The sequence below is a fragment of the Oncorhynchus clarkii genome, chromosome 21, assembly GCF_045791955.1.
Source record: "Oncorhynchus clarkii lewisi isolate Uvic-CL-2024 chromosome 21, UVic_Ocla_1.0, whole genome shotgun sequence".
NCBI lineage: Eukaryota > Metazoa > Chordata > Actinopteri > Salmoniformes > Salmonidae > Oncorhynchus > Oncorhynchus clarkii.
Window position 1 is genome coordinate 33,023,412 of NC_092167.1, and position 14,022 is coordinate 33,037,433.

At 41.0% G+C, this 14,022-nt stretch overlaps 1 protein-coding gene across 2 annotated transcripts in view; it reads right to left on the minus strand.

The window, feature by feature from the left end:
* Positions 1 to 12,066, minus strand: part of LOC139378929 (lysine-specific demethylase 6B-like) — a 154,745-nt gene extending 142,679 nt beyond the window's left edge. For both annotated transcript variants that reach the window (XM_071121545.1, XM_071121546.1), the window contains exons 1-3: positions 11,518 to 12,066; positions 4,295 to 4,445; positions 4,142 to 4,175 (exon numbers count right to left, since the gene is read on the minus strand). The gene's annotated coding sequence lies outside the window, so the exon portion shown is untranslated. The remainder of the gene's footprint in view (positions 1 to 4,141; positions 4,176 to 4,294; positions 4,446 to 11,517) is intronic.
* Positions 12,067 to 14,022: the final 1,956 nt, after the last annotated feature.

Genomic DNA, 14,022 nt, shown 5'->3' on the forward strand with positions numbered 1-14,022 from the left:
GTGAAAATAGACCCAATTATTAGGGTGAGGCACATGGGCTACTAACAGCTTACTACACAACATACACTTAGTATTACTTTCTTAGTTTCTTAGCTACAGTACACATATCTCCTTGGCATTTTACATCATTTATGCAGCAGCATACAATATATTTTTGGACTCACCTTGTGAAGGTGACGGAGCGGTCCTTTGTGGGCAAATTTTGTCATCAAAGTCTGGCATTCTATGTATTTATGGTGGGAACTCGGGCTAGCAGGCTAACGTTAGTTGTTTCTTTGCAACGCCTGCAGTTAGCCACTGATTCCTTCCAAACGACTCCTTGTTGAATTTGCGATTTCCAACTTGGTGTGGAATCTTTATGTCCAATGGCCGATGAGCACCGATACGTTTTATCTATAATTTCTCTTCATTATTTCTCTTCATATGACAAGGATTAAAAAGGATTTGCCAGTAGATTGTCGACTTGATTCATGATGATGACTGTAAGACTTTGAAGGAAAGATACGCCCCCGTGGGTCGACGCCCTAACGGGTTATACACCCAATGCGTATGGGTCCGGTACATTTCTCAAATGGCCAATTAAAATCTTCCCGGTCAAGTTGTCCGGCGCCACATTTTCCTAACGGAAACCCTGGTGTGTGTGTGTGATGGCTGCTGATGGACATGGTTGTCATGGTAATTAATGCAAGCGCTCAACTCGACCTTCTGATGGTTTATGGTCTGGATTTCCCAGAAACAGTCCCGCATCTCTCTCACGCACACACTGCATTCAAGGTCAACTGTTACAGAGCCAGACAACAGTAACAAGTAAAAGGAAAGATGAGATATTCAACAACAAAACAGCAAACCTCAGACAGAAATAACACGTTCTGTATCAGCACACACAACCAATGCTTCTCATGTGCACATGATTCTACCCCTGGTATTTTAAGACCAGTAACTACTTTCTATCTACACCTCCCACTTCAACACACAGACACACACACATACGCGCATGCACACAAAGCCACAGTGTTTGGCAGGCAGTCAATGTGTGCTCGACCATGTTCAATACCCAGTGGTAATGTGATATAGCTGAAAGAGAGGCTGAATGACTGAGAGACCCAGGTGTGACTCTGTGGGGTCCTGGGGAGAAGGGGGACAGGGGCGTACGTGTGTGTGTGTGTGTGTGTGTGTGTGTAAGAGACAGAAAGAAAGAGAGAGAAGGGTGTGTGGGGTGTTACAAGGTGTGTGTGTGTGCGCTTGTTTGGGCTGCTCGCTCCCCTCCAGGAAATAAGCTGCTCCCAGACAGGGCCTCTCGGCACAGGGCCAAAACGCTGAACGTCGTGTGTGTGTGTGTGTGTGTTCTGGCACCCACCAAGAAACACAACGTAGAGCTCTCCTGTGACATGTTGTCATGCTTTAACAAAGAGGGAGAGAGAAAGAGAGAGAGAGCGAGAGGGGAGAACGTGAAACATGGACGAGTGATAGAGCGAGAGGAGAGTGGATAGCAAGGGTATCCGCCCAGTTACAGTCCAAATCAAATCGACCACACACAACTGGATTTCCTTTGCAGGCGTCAAGAGATATGTATGAAATTGTTAACAGTGAGAGTGAGCCAAAACCAGAACACACACACACACACACAGATCAGACCGCCCAGTCACAGGAGGACATCAGATAACCACTGCTGTGAACGAGGGAGGAGTGGCCAGAAAACACACCAGAGATCTCTCTCGCTCTCTTTCTCCCGTCCATCATCCCTCCATCGTTACCTCTCATTAATAGCACTGAGCTGTGATCACATCGGTGACATACAGACGGAGAAGGAGCAGGCCTTGGGTCCCCCTGTAGCAGTGCAAGCAGATACAGACATACAGTCCCTAGGGAAAGTTTACACACCCTTGAACTTTCTTTCCCCGCATTTTGTTGCGTTACAAAGTGGGACTGAAATAGATTTAATTGACTTTTTTGTTGTTGTCAATGGGCTGCACAAAAAATACTCTAATTAATCATTAATAACAGTGTCATAACTACGAGATGGGTTATTCACCCCCTTTGCTTAGGCAAGCCTAAATTATAATGAACAAAAATATCAACGCAAACATGCAACAATTTCAAAGATTTGACTGAGTTACAGATTATAAAAGGAAATCAGTCAATTAAAATAAATTCATTGGGCCCGAATCTATGGATTTCACGAGTGGGCATAGTCCCACGCACTTGGCAACCAGGCCCACCAACTGGGGAGCCAAGACCAGCCAATCAGAATGAGTTTTTCCCCATAAAAGGGCTTTATTACAGACAGAACTACTCCCCAGTTTCATCAGCTGTCCGGGTGGCTGGTCCCAGACGATCCGGAAGGTGAAGAAGGCGGTTGTGGAGGTCCTGGGCTGGCGTTGTTACACGGGGTCTGCGGTTGTGAGGCCGGTTGGACATGCAGCAGCCAAGTTCTCTAAAACGACGTTGGATGCGGCTTATGGTTGAGAAATCAACATTTAATTATCTGGCAACAGCTCTGGTGGACATTCTTGCAGTCAGCATGACAATTGAAATAAATTGAGACATCTATGGCATCGTGTTGTGTGACAAAACCACACATTTTAGAATGGCCTTTTATTGTCCCCAGCACAAGATGCACCTGTGTAATAACCATGCTGTTTAATCAGCTTCTTGACTTGATATGCCACACCTGTCAGGTGGATGAATTATGAAATGCTCACTAACGGGATGTAAACAAATTTGTGCACCAAATTTGAGAGAAATAAGCTTTTTGTGCATATGGCAAATATTTTATTTCAGTTCATGAAACATGGGACCAACACTTTTTGTTCAGTATAGTTCAGAAGTAAAATTTGTCTAAACAAATCACATAATATGTTATATGGAATCACTCTGTGAATTAATAGGGGTTGACATGATTTTTTAATGACTACCCCTTCCTCTGTCCGACATACATACATCTTCAACTACAAAGACCATGGAGCTTTTCGAATCCCTCATAAAGAAGGGCAGTGATTGGTAGATGGGTAACAATAACAAATCAAATACCTAATACATATTTAAGCACGGTCAAGTTAATAATGTGCTGTGGATTATGTATCACACCACCCAGACACATAAAAGATGCAGTCGTCCTTCTGAACTGAGCTGCAGGAAAGGAAGGAAACTGCTCAGGGATGCCAACATGAGGCCATTGGTGATTTAAAAACCTTTCAATGGTTGTGACGGGAGAAAAACAATGGATCAACATTGTAGTGACTGCACAATAATGACCTAAATAACAGAATACAAATATGCATCATAAAATTGTTCCAAAACATGAATATGTATGCAACAAGGCACTAAAGTAGAAACACGGCAAAGGAATACACTTTTTTTTGCCTAAATGCAAAGTCTTATGTTTTGTGCAAATCCAACACAATATCAGAGTAACTGCCTCCTTATTTTCAAGCATGGTGGTGGCTGCATCATGTTATGGGTATGCTTGACATCGGGAAAGGCAGGGGAGATTTTATAGGATGAAAATAAACGGGATGGAGCTAAGCACAGGCAAATCCTAGAGGAAAACCTGCTGCTGTCTGCTTTACACCAGACACCGAGAGAGGAACTCACCTCTCAGCAGGACAATAACCTACAACACAAAGCCAAATCGCCACTGCAGTTGCTTACCAAGAATCCAGTGAATGTTCTTGAGTGGCCAAGTTTGCTTTTGACTTAAATCTTCTTTAAAAGCTATGGCAATACTTGCTGTCTAGCCATGATCCCCAACACCTTGTCAGAGCTAGAAGAATTTTGAAAATAATGGGCAAATATTGCACAACACAGGTGTGCAAAGCTCTTATAAGACTTACCCAAAGAAGACTCACAGCTGTAATCGCTGCCAGAGGTGTTTCTAACATATTATGTGTTTCATTTTTATTAGTCTTAAAAATGTTTAATTGTCCACTTGACATGAGAGTATTTGTGTAGATCACTGACCAATAAATGGCAATTAAATCAATTTTAATCCCACTTTGTAAAACAATAAAATGTGAAGAAATCCACGGGGGGCTGGAGACTTTCTATAGTCACTGTGTACAAACAGTGACAGACGCAAACACAGATGCACAACATCAGCATTTGTATAAATGCACAGAAACGTACAGACACACTTCCTTACCCGGCCAACTGCGTGCTCCAACCAGACGGCCCCGCTGCAGGAGAGAAACGTCAAATCATTCTGTCGGCGCAACGCAGAATGCTCTAAAATCCACTTTCTTTACAAAAAAAAAATAGAATCAAATGATATCACTTGATAAGACGCCAAACTTACCATTCCCACACTTCATTATGATTGGCTCTTTGCTGTGGCTGCAAAGCCCCTGACCGTGGTGTTAACATCTTTAATGTTTGTTCAGGTGATGCCAGGCTGGCCCATGCCGACAGCACACCGAGGCCGTGGCATCATGTTAGGCCTTGTTCCGCTGCGAATAGAGAAGCACGTCAGTGCAATGACATTAGAACTGGAGAGAAGGCTTGAGGCCTGGCATGACAGGTAAGGACTTAAGTTGTGTGTCTGAGGAGAAATCAGGGAGCTCACAAGAGCATTGCGGTTAGTAATAATGGTGCTCATTTGTTGTTATAGATTAACACACTTATCCTGAACATGTGACAACATCCCCAGCATTTTTATGTCAGCAGCTTCAGCCATTCCTAAACGCAGGAGACACTTAGACGGAGTATTGTCGGAGTGTGTGTCGGTCTCTAGTGGATTCCTGATTGTATCACGTGAGCATTTCGAGGCCACATCAAATCAAAATGCATTTGTCATATGCCCTGAATACAACAGGTGTAGACTTTACCGTGAAATGCTTACTTACGAGCCCTTTCCCAACAACGCAGAGTTAAAAAATATGAACAATATGCTAAATAAAAAGGAAATAGTAACACAATAAAATAACAATAACGAGGCTACAGTATATACAAGGAGTACCGGTACCGAGTCAATGTGCAGGGGTACGAGGTAGTAATATGTACAGGTAATATGCACAGGTAATATGTGCAGGTAATATGTACGAGGTAATATCTACAGGTAATATGTGCAGGTAATATGTACGAGGTAATATCTACAGGTAATATGTACAGGTAATATGTACGAGGTAATATGTACGAGGTAATATCTACAGGTAATATGTGCAGGTAAAATGTACGAGGTAATATCTACAGGTAATATGTGCAGGTAATATGTACAAGGTAATATGTACGAGGTAATATCTACAGGTAATATGTGCAGGTAATATGTACGAGGTAATATGTACAGGTAATATGTACAGGTAATATATAGAGGTAATATGTACAGGTAATATGTACGAGGTAATATGTGCAGGTAATATGTGCAGGTAATATGTGCAGGTAATATGTACGAGGTAATATGTACAGGTAATATGTGTAGGTAATATGTACGAGGTAATATCTACAGGTAATATGTGCAGGTAATATGTACAGGTAATATGTACAGGTAAAATGTACGAGGTAATATCTACAGGTAATATGTGCAGGTAATATGTACAAGGTAATATGTACGAGGTAATATCTACAGGTAATATGTGCAGGTAATATGTACAGGTAATATGTACAGGTAATATGTAGAGGTAATATGTACAGGTAATATGTACGAGGTAATATGTGCAGGTAATATGTGCAGGTAATATGTACGAGGTAATATGTACGAGGTAATATGTACAGGTAATATGTACAGGTAATATGTGTAGGTAATATGTACGAGGTAATATCTACAGGTAATATGTGCAGGTAATATGTACAGGTAATATGTGCAGGTAATATGTACGAGGTAATATGTGCAGGTAATATGTACAGGTAATATGTGCAGGTAATATGTACGAGGTAATATTTGCAGGTAATATGTACAGGTAATATGTGTAGGTAATATGTACAGGTAATATGTACAGGTAATATGTACAGGTAATATGTACGAGGTAATATGTACAGGTAATATGTGTAGGTAATATGTATGAGGTAATATCTACAGGTAATATGTACAGGTAATATATAGAGGTAATATGTACAGGTAATATGTACGAGGTAATATGTGCAGGTAATATGTGCAGGTAATATGTGCAGGTAATATGTACGAGGTAATATGTACAGGTAATATGTGTAGGTAATATGTACGAGGTAATATCTACAGGTAATATGTGCAGGTAATATGTACAGGTAATATGTACAGGTAAAATGTACGAGGTAATATCTACAGGTAATATGTGCAGGTAATATGTACAAGGTAATATGTACGAGGTAATATCTACAGGTAATATGTGCAGGTAATATGTACAGGTAATATGTACAGGTAATATGTAGAGGTAATATGTACGAGGTAATATGTGCAGGTAATATGTGCAGGTAATATGTACGAGGTAATATGTACGAGGTAATATGTACAGGTAATATGTACAGGTAATATGTGTAGGTAATATGTACGAGGTAATATCTACAGGTAATATGTGCAGGTAATATGTACAGGTAATATGTGCAGGTAATATGTACGAGGTAATATGTGCAGGTAATATGTACAGGTAATATGTGCAGGTAATATGTACGAGGTAATATTTGCAGGTAATATGTACAGGTAATATGTGTAGGTAATATGTACAGGTAATATGTACAGGTAATATGTACAGGTAATATGTACGAGGTAATATGTGCAGGTAATATCTACAGGTAATATGTGCAGGTAATATGTGCAGGTAATATGTACGAGGTAATATGTGCAGGTAATATCTACAGGTAATATGTACAGGTAATATGTACAGGTAATATGTACAGGTATATGCATGTAGGCGGTGGCAACCCAACATTCAGGGTGGGTTTTGAGCCCTACATTTTAAGCTAAAAAAAGGTTGCCTGTTTTTCATGTTATTTTGGAATTAATATGTGTCATATATCAGTTTGCAAAAATAAGTTAATAAAGCCGCATACAAACATGGTCTCTCTTTTTTTTGAGTAAGACAGCTCCAAAACGCAGGTGCAGCTCAGTGCTTTATGTGGTGGTGGGGTAGCCAGCGGAAAATACGTAGGGTAGGGGTTGGTAATGTTCTCTAGTTGCGCTGTGATTGGCTCAGTGTTCTGTCACTCATGGGGAGACTACATCACCGCCAAATCTAAGGGTAGAGCAACATTGGCCATGCTATCAATCCAGCATGAATTCTGCCGTGCTCAAAACAACTGTTAACTCGGATCTGGGAAATCTGACTTCAGTGAGTTCAAGACAACTGGGAACTCGGGAAACAATTGAGCTCTGACTGGGAAAATACGTTTTGAACGGTCATCCAGCTCGGAATTGTAAATCGGGAACTTGGGCCTCTTTCTCGATCTACGACCTGAAGATCACTGATGTTATCATCATTCGACCTTGTTTTTTTCAGAGTTCCCAGTTGTCTTGAAAGCACCATAAATTCAGAAAATGCCAGACTTTGATGACAAAGTTTGATGACAAAATTTTCCAATGAAGGACCGCCGCTCCACCTTCCTGTTCAAGTGAGCACAACACAACAAGATGAGTCCAAAAATGTATTGTATACTGATGCATAAATTATGTAATATGCCAGGGAAATATGTATACTGTAGCTAAGAAAGTAATACTAAGTGTATGTTGTGTAGTAAGTTGTTAGTAGCCCATGTGCCTCACCCTAATAATTTGGTTTATTTTCACCTCTTCATTTCACCTACTGTTCTGACTTGGTGGGTCACATGTAGCCTATAACCTGTTTTAGAGAAATGTAATCATTGAATTTTATTTACCTGTTATTTTACCAGGTAAGTTGACTGAGAACACGTTCTCATTTGCAGCAACGATCTGGGGAATAGTTACAGGGGAGAGGAGGGGGGTGAATGAGCCAATTGTAAACTGGGGATTATTAGGTGACCGTGATGGTTTGAGGGCCAGATAGGGAATTTAGCCAGGACACCGGGGTTAACACCCCTACTCTTACGATAAGTGCCATGGGATCTGTAATGACCTCAGAGAGTCAGGACACCCGTTTAACGTCCCATCCGAAAGACGGATATTGTAAGAGCATTCACTGTCTGCTTATATGCTCCCTTTTCTTATCCTACGGTTCTGACTTGGTGTACAGGGAGAATAATGTAAGAACGGGCCATGTTCTGAATTCTGTTGCTGTACATTTCAAAAGTGCTGAATAAATAGTTATATTGACTACGTCTGTCTTAGCTCGCTCATTAATGTCTTAATCAAAATTACAGATTGCCTCTTATGCGCTTGTCATCCCCTTATGCCATAGTTTGTACATCTCAATTGTCAGTAGAAACCACATTTGTTTAAGCAAGTCAGCCATATCAGCTATGTTTTTTAAAAGGCAGTAAATGAGGCTGAATGAACCGTTGCCAGACAAGGCTCCGCTGATAGCCAGGTGTAGCAGCGGTAAGGTGATGGGAATGCTGTTGGGACTCTGCTGTTGATCCTAACAGTTTGTGGATACCATGTGTCACCGTTTTAGAGCAATTAATGTATTGTTTAGTAGCTTTGCTGGCATGCACCCCCCCCACAAAAAAAATGTTTTCCCCACCAAGATGTACATGCTAAAATCGCCACTGCATGTAGGTAGGGGTAAAGGTGACTAGGCAATCCAGATAGATAAACAGAGTAGCGTATGTGAAGAATGTTAAAGTGTGTCTGTGTGTGTGTTGCGTCATGGGTGCGTTCGTAAATTCACTCTGGCTATCTACTCCGATTTCAGAGCCCTCTCTGCGGGTGCCAGAGCGCAGAATAACTGAGGAATATACAAACGCTCAAAATCATAATTCAATTGTTGCCAGCAGCAACGTTACAGTCACCAACGCTCTGGATAACATGAAACCGTCTAATCAGCTCTGCTTGGGCGAGTAAAATGGTCAGCTGTTCTCTCATTTGTGTCTGGAAGTAGCTAGCAAGTTAGCCAACGTTAGCCAGTTAGCTTGGGTGCCGTTGTGAAGTCAGAACGCTCAGATCAACCCATAATTTACTCCTCGGCCAGAACGTCGTGTGCGCTCTGAACACTCCGGAGCAAAAACGCTCTGAATTTACGAACGCACCCAATATGTTTGAATTTTGTCACTATTTCTATTTAATTTGGTATCTTCTCTTTAACTCTGTATTGTTGGTATAGGACCCGTAAGTAAGCACTTCACTGTTAGTCTACACCTGTTGTCTACGAAGCATCTGACAAATACAATTTGACTTGATTTAATCTCAGCTACAAGTATTTTATTGGTGACTACTAGTTATAATCTAGAAAAGAAAAAAACCGCACACCTATTTAGGCGAGGTGCTGGCTAGCGGAGAAGAAAACGTGAAAATAAAAGAGGACCGCACACTAGGCGCTCAGACAGCCAAGCTGTCTTCATCAGGGTATAATCACAAACACTGCGGGATGACTCGTTTATATAGTGTCAAAAGACACAGGTGTCTGTAATCATGGCCAAGAGTGGCCTAATATCATTGGTTAATTATCAAATATTAAAATGGCATACAAAGAACAGCATACAAAGAACAGCATACAAACAACAAATGGATAGCATACGATCATAAACTCATTTTCGACTACACAAGCTTACAAACAATTACAATGGCAAAGTCACAATAAACACAAGAATGGCTTCAGATCAAAGTCTACGTTGAGACCGAAGGGAGAAAGCGTCTTTAAGTTAAAGATGCAGGCAGCCTCTCGTTTTAACAATAAGTTATCAAGGTCAACCCCTCTCCTAGGGAGGGTGACATGTTCGATGCCAATTTAACGCAGAGACGAAATCGAATGGCCTGCCTCCAAGAAGTGGGCCGCAACTGGGTAAGCAAAGTGTTTACACCTAATGGTACTACGATGCTCTGAGATACGTACTTTTAATTCGCGCTTTGTTTTATCCACATAATTTTTACCACAAGGACAAGTTATAAGATAAATAACTGCCTTAGTGGAACACGTAATAACACCTTTTAATTGGGATCGATTTCCCTGTTTGTGGGTGTTTGAGGGATCTACATATATAAGTGCATTGAGCACAGCCATTACATTTGTAATTTCCATCCAGTAGGGGCGCAAATAGACGTTGTTCAGGAATATCTTGGGGTGGTAAATAAGAGAGTACCAATTGGTCTCTTAGATTTCTGCCCCGCGAGAATACGACCAAGGGAAGGTTCGAAAACACATTACCGAGACTATCATCGGATTTTAGAATGTTGCAATGTTTGTGAACGATTCCCTTAATTTGGTCAGAACGCTTTAAATAGCGGGTAGTTAGAACACAAGAATGCGTCTTTTTGCGAGACTGCCCTTGAAAAAGGTCATGTCTCGTTTTGTTTTGAATTTTCTCAATGGCAATATTAATCTGATCATTTTTGTAGCCCCTCTCCTTGAACTTTCTTTGCGTCTCAGAGATATTTCTGTCGAAATCGGATTGTTTTATGCAAAATCTTTTGATTCGACAGAATTGGCTGTAGGGCAAACTATTTTTCAAGTGAAGTGGGTGCCAACTATCAGCCCTCAATAAACTGTTACGATCAGTAGGCTTCCTGTAAAGCTAGGTGGTAATCTATCAACGTCAAAATAAAAGCTTCGGGTGGATGTTGCCTAACCATAACCTTTTAAAAATTCCAGCAGAAAACCCCGATGGCCATGCAGAGCCAAGTCAAGCCCATTTTATAGACCTGTGGCGTCCTCTAGTGGCGAAAATAAGGACGCGAATCAAGTGGGCGGAGACAGAACTGGCAAGAATATGGAGAGAGAAAAAAATTACATTGAACAAATTCAAACGCTTTTCCTGGAAATTCTACGGAACCCGCCACAACTTCACCACATGACATTTCAGAAAGAAAATGCGACACTCCTTCCCCGAACACTGGAAGGCCCAGATTTCATTCAATGGCCGCGGTTACTTAACCATTATTTCATTAAATATCACAGACAGGACATTTTGGACCCTGGCACCACCGAGAAAGATACAACTTCAAGCCACATGTAGGTTTTGATCACGTTTTAGAAGAGTAAAAAGGTTGAACCGAAAGCAGCACACCAGCCCGTCACTAGGCGATTACAACATCGTCTACTCATACGGGGTTCCCGTAAACCCATCGTTATTGTAACCAGATGACCATATTGCAAACACTTTCGATATTACTAATTGTGAAAGGATAAAACACAGCTGGCAGAAACACAACATGCAAAATGCGTTTGCTACTTTTCCTAAAGCCTACGTCCTAGTAGTTTTAGGCAACGAATAGGAAACTTCTCATCTACCTTGTTACGTTGTAGTAGCCTGTGTAATAAATGTTTGGAACAATGCATCCTAATTAAGAGATGATTATGCGCGTTGGTTACAAGCGTTGGACATAGCATACCAGTAGCCTATAAAGTAGGCATTAACTCAATACCATTCGTTCTAGATCTAATTTTGGCTAAACATCCTCTGATACGGCAATTCTGGTTAATTATGCAACATTATAAGCCTGTGTTAATTAGTCTATAACAGTAAAATCGTTTATCGTACCTGTTTGTGCATGCTGCTTTCTCATGGGAGGTGCCGTTGCTGCACACTGTAACAGAAAAAAAACGTCGTAACACATCTTCTTTCCACACGAATGACGTTCGTTCAGCCACGTAGCCTCCCAAAACCGTTCCCCAAATTAAGTAATAGCTGAATAATGTGTCAAAAATCCTTACTCCATTTAGAAAATGTCGTCTTGCAGAAACTGTACACGCAGACACATTATGAAATCGTTGCTTGGGAGAGATGAGAGCATTTAGAGAATCAGCCATGGGCATGGCACAACGATTAGTCTCGTGTTGTTGCACAATTTCAAAGCTGTACAGTAATCTCTAATCTTGCATATCGTCTTCCAAAATGAATGTACAGCCCTCTCGCAGAAGAATTGAACATTCCGTTTCAAAATCGCCAAGCCAAGTACGTAGCTGCTACAACCGCCGGTATAGGCTATGCGTGCACCGCGGGCGGGTTTGCCACACGCATGTTCAATCCAAACAAGCCTTTAGATATTAATATGTTTTAGGACACCAGGACCAAAGCGGCGATGGATACTAAGAAATTGCGCAGTTCTTAATCAATTGAAACGCATACTGTTTTCCCAACTCTTCTCTGTTGTAATGGCTCTTATCTTCCTCCTCCCTCCCTCTCGCTCTCTCTCTCTCTCTTTCCCTCTCATGCAGGTTTATTTTTGGTGGACGAGTCTTGGACATAAACTGCCAGCCTTATTACTCACTGGCAAACACACTGTAGGGCTTGCTGAAATGCTCTTAGCCTCTATTCTTCAGAGCACAAACGACCCTGATTTTTCCATTATTTGAGGGTTTGATCAATAATTTCTGCTATAATTTCAGTTGGACATAATGCAAGTCCATAAGGGGCATTTAGGATTTATAAAGTTATTTTATATAGTGATGTTTTCATAATAATGATTTCCTTTAGATAACAGGCCAGTTCACCACCGTGGATAATAGTTAGTTTACTAAACACACTATCAAGGGTTAGCACATTGGATTTTACAAAACATTTCTCTAGGAATAGTGGATCTCGTTTTACAGCATTTAATTGAATAAGCAGACTGGAAAGGTTTGCTTCCAATAGAAAATGCCTCAAACAAACACCAGAGGAGTTCTGTAAAAGACAAGACAAGGTGATTTTTTTTACTATTGACCCTTTGAAACACACACACACACACACACTTCTTCAGAAAGTGTAATGCACAATAACGACTGTACATGTTACGTTGAGAGTTTTCTCATCTCAAATAAAAAATGCGTTTCTCGCTTTCAACAAACAAGACTGAGCCAACACTTTCCTTTGCAACACTGCCTCAGAGGGACTTACAAGCTTATTTGAATTTGAATTCAGCATGTTGCTATGAGCTCCCGAACAACAACTGGTAGCACACGCACACACACACACACAGCCCAGACCTGGGCCACATAAAGAGGCCCTTAACGGTCTCTCCGTCTCTTTCAGAAGGCATTCCCACCTGAATACGGCCTTGAACTGGAGGGAGGTGCTCACTCCCTCCCTCCTTCACAACCGTTTCTTCTGTTTCCCTTTCTCCCCAGCCCCTCTCTTGTTTTCCCCTCCTTTGAATAACTTTGTGTTGAAGCCTTTTACAGTGTGTGTGTGTGTCTAGAGTGAGTACTCGCTCAGCAAATGTCTCTTGATTTAGTTCATTAGAATGCCCCTCCTACTTCCACTTTGAGAAAATGTGTTAGCATAAATATTTCCATCTCATCTCGTTAAGCACATTGTGTGTGTGTGTGTGTGTATGCACACAGTTTGCCATCCTGACATAAAATGTGCCAATCAGACATTTCAGCACTTTGCCAATCCTACAAACAAACGCAGAAAGTTGAAGCATACACACACAGCAGGGTTTTTTTTCTGGATCACCACCAGCGGTGGTGGGTGTGGCAGAGGGCGTGGCAATGGGAGGAGTTGGCGCTGGATTTGAGATGGAGCTGGATTCTGCCATGGAGCTGAGAGAAAATGCAATTCTGTGCATTATGCCATGGCTAATGCGGTGTTCTTTTGCTGAAACGTAATAACAAAATCAATACTGCTAAATTAATTGTTTTTTGGAATTTGAAATTCTCCCTGACTGTCTTCTCTTTTATTTTGGGGATTGTTCATTCTCAAAGATTATATTATTAAAAAATATATATATTTTCACTCTACTTTCTATCAAGGTTTTAGTAATTTAAATTCACCCTGAATGTGTTTTTCCATCCCAAGAAATAAACAATAATATTTAGACATTAGGGCTTGAACTCCTTCTTGATCTTCCTTAGTGACATCTGGATGTTGTGAATGTCTCTGTGTGTTACTGTGTCTTCTGTGTGAAATGTTGTTTACCTGGGCAGGAATATATATATACAGTGGGGCAAAACAAGTATTTAGTCAGCCACCAATTGTGCAAGTTCTCCCACTTAAAAAGATGAGAGGCCTGTAATTTTCATCATAGGTACACTTCAACTATGACAGACAAAATGAAAAAAA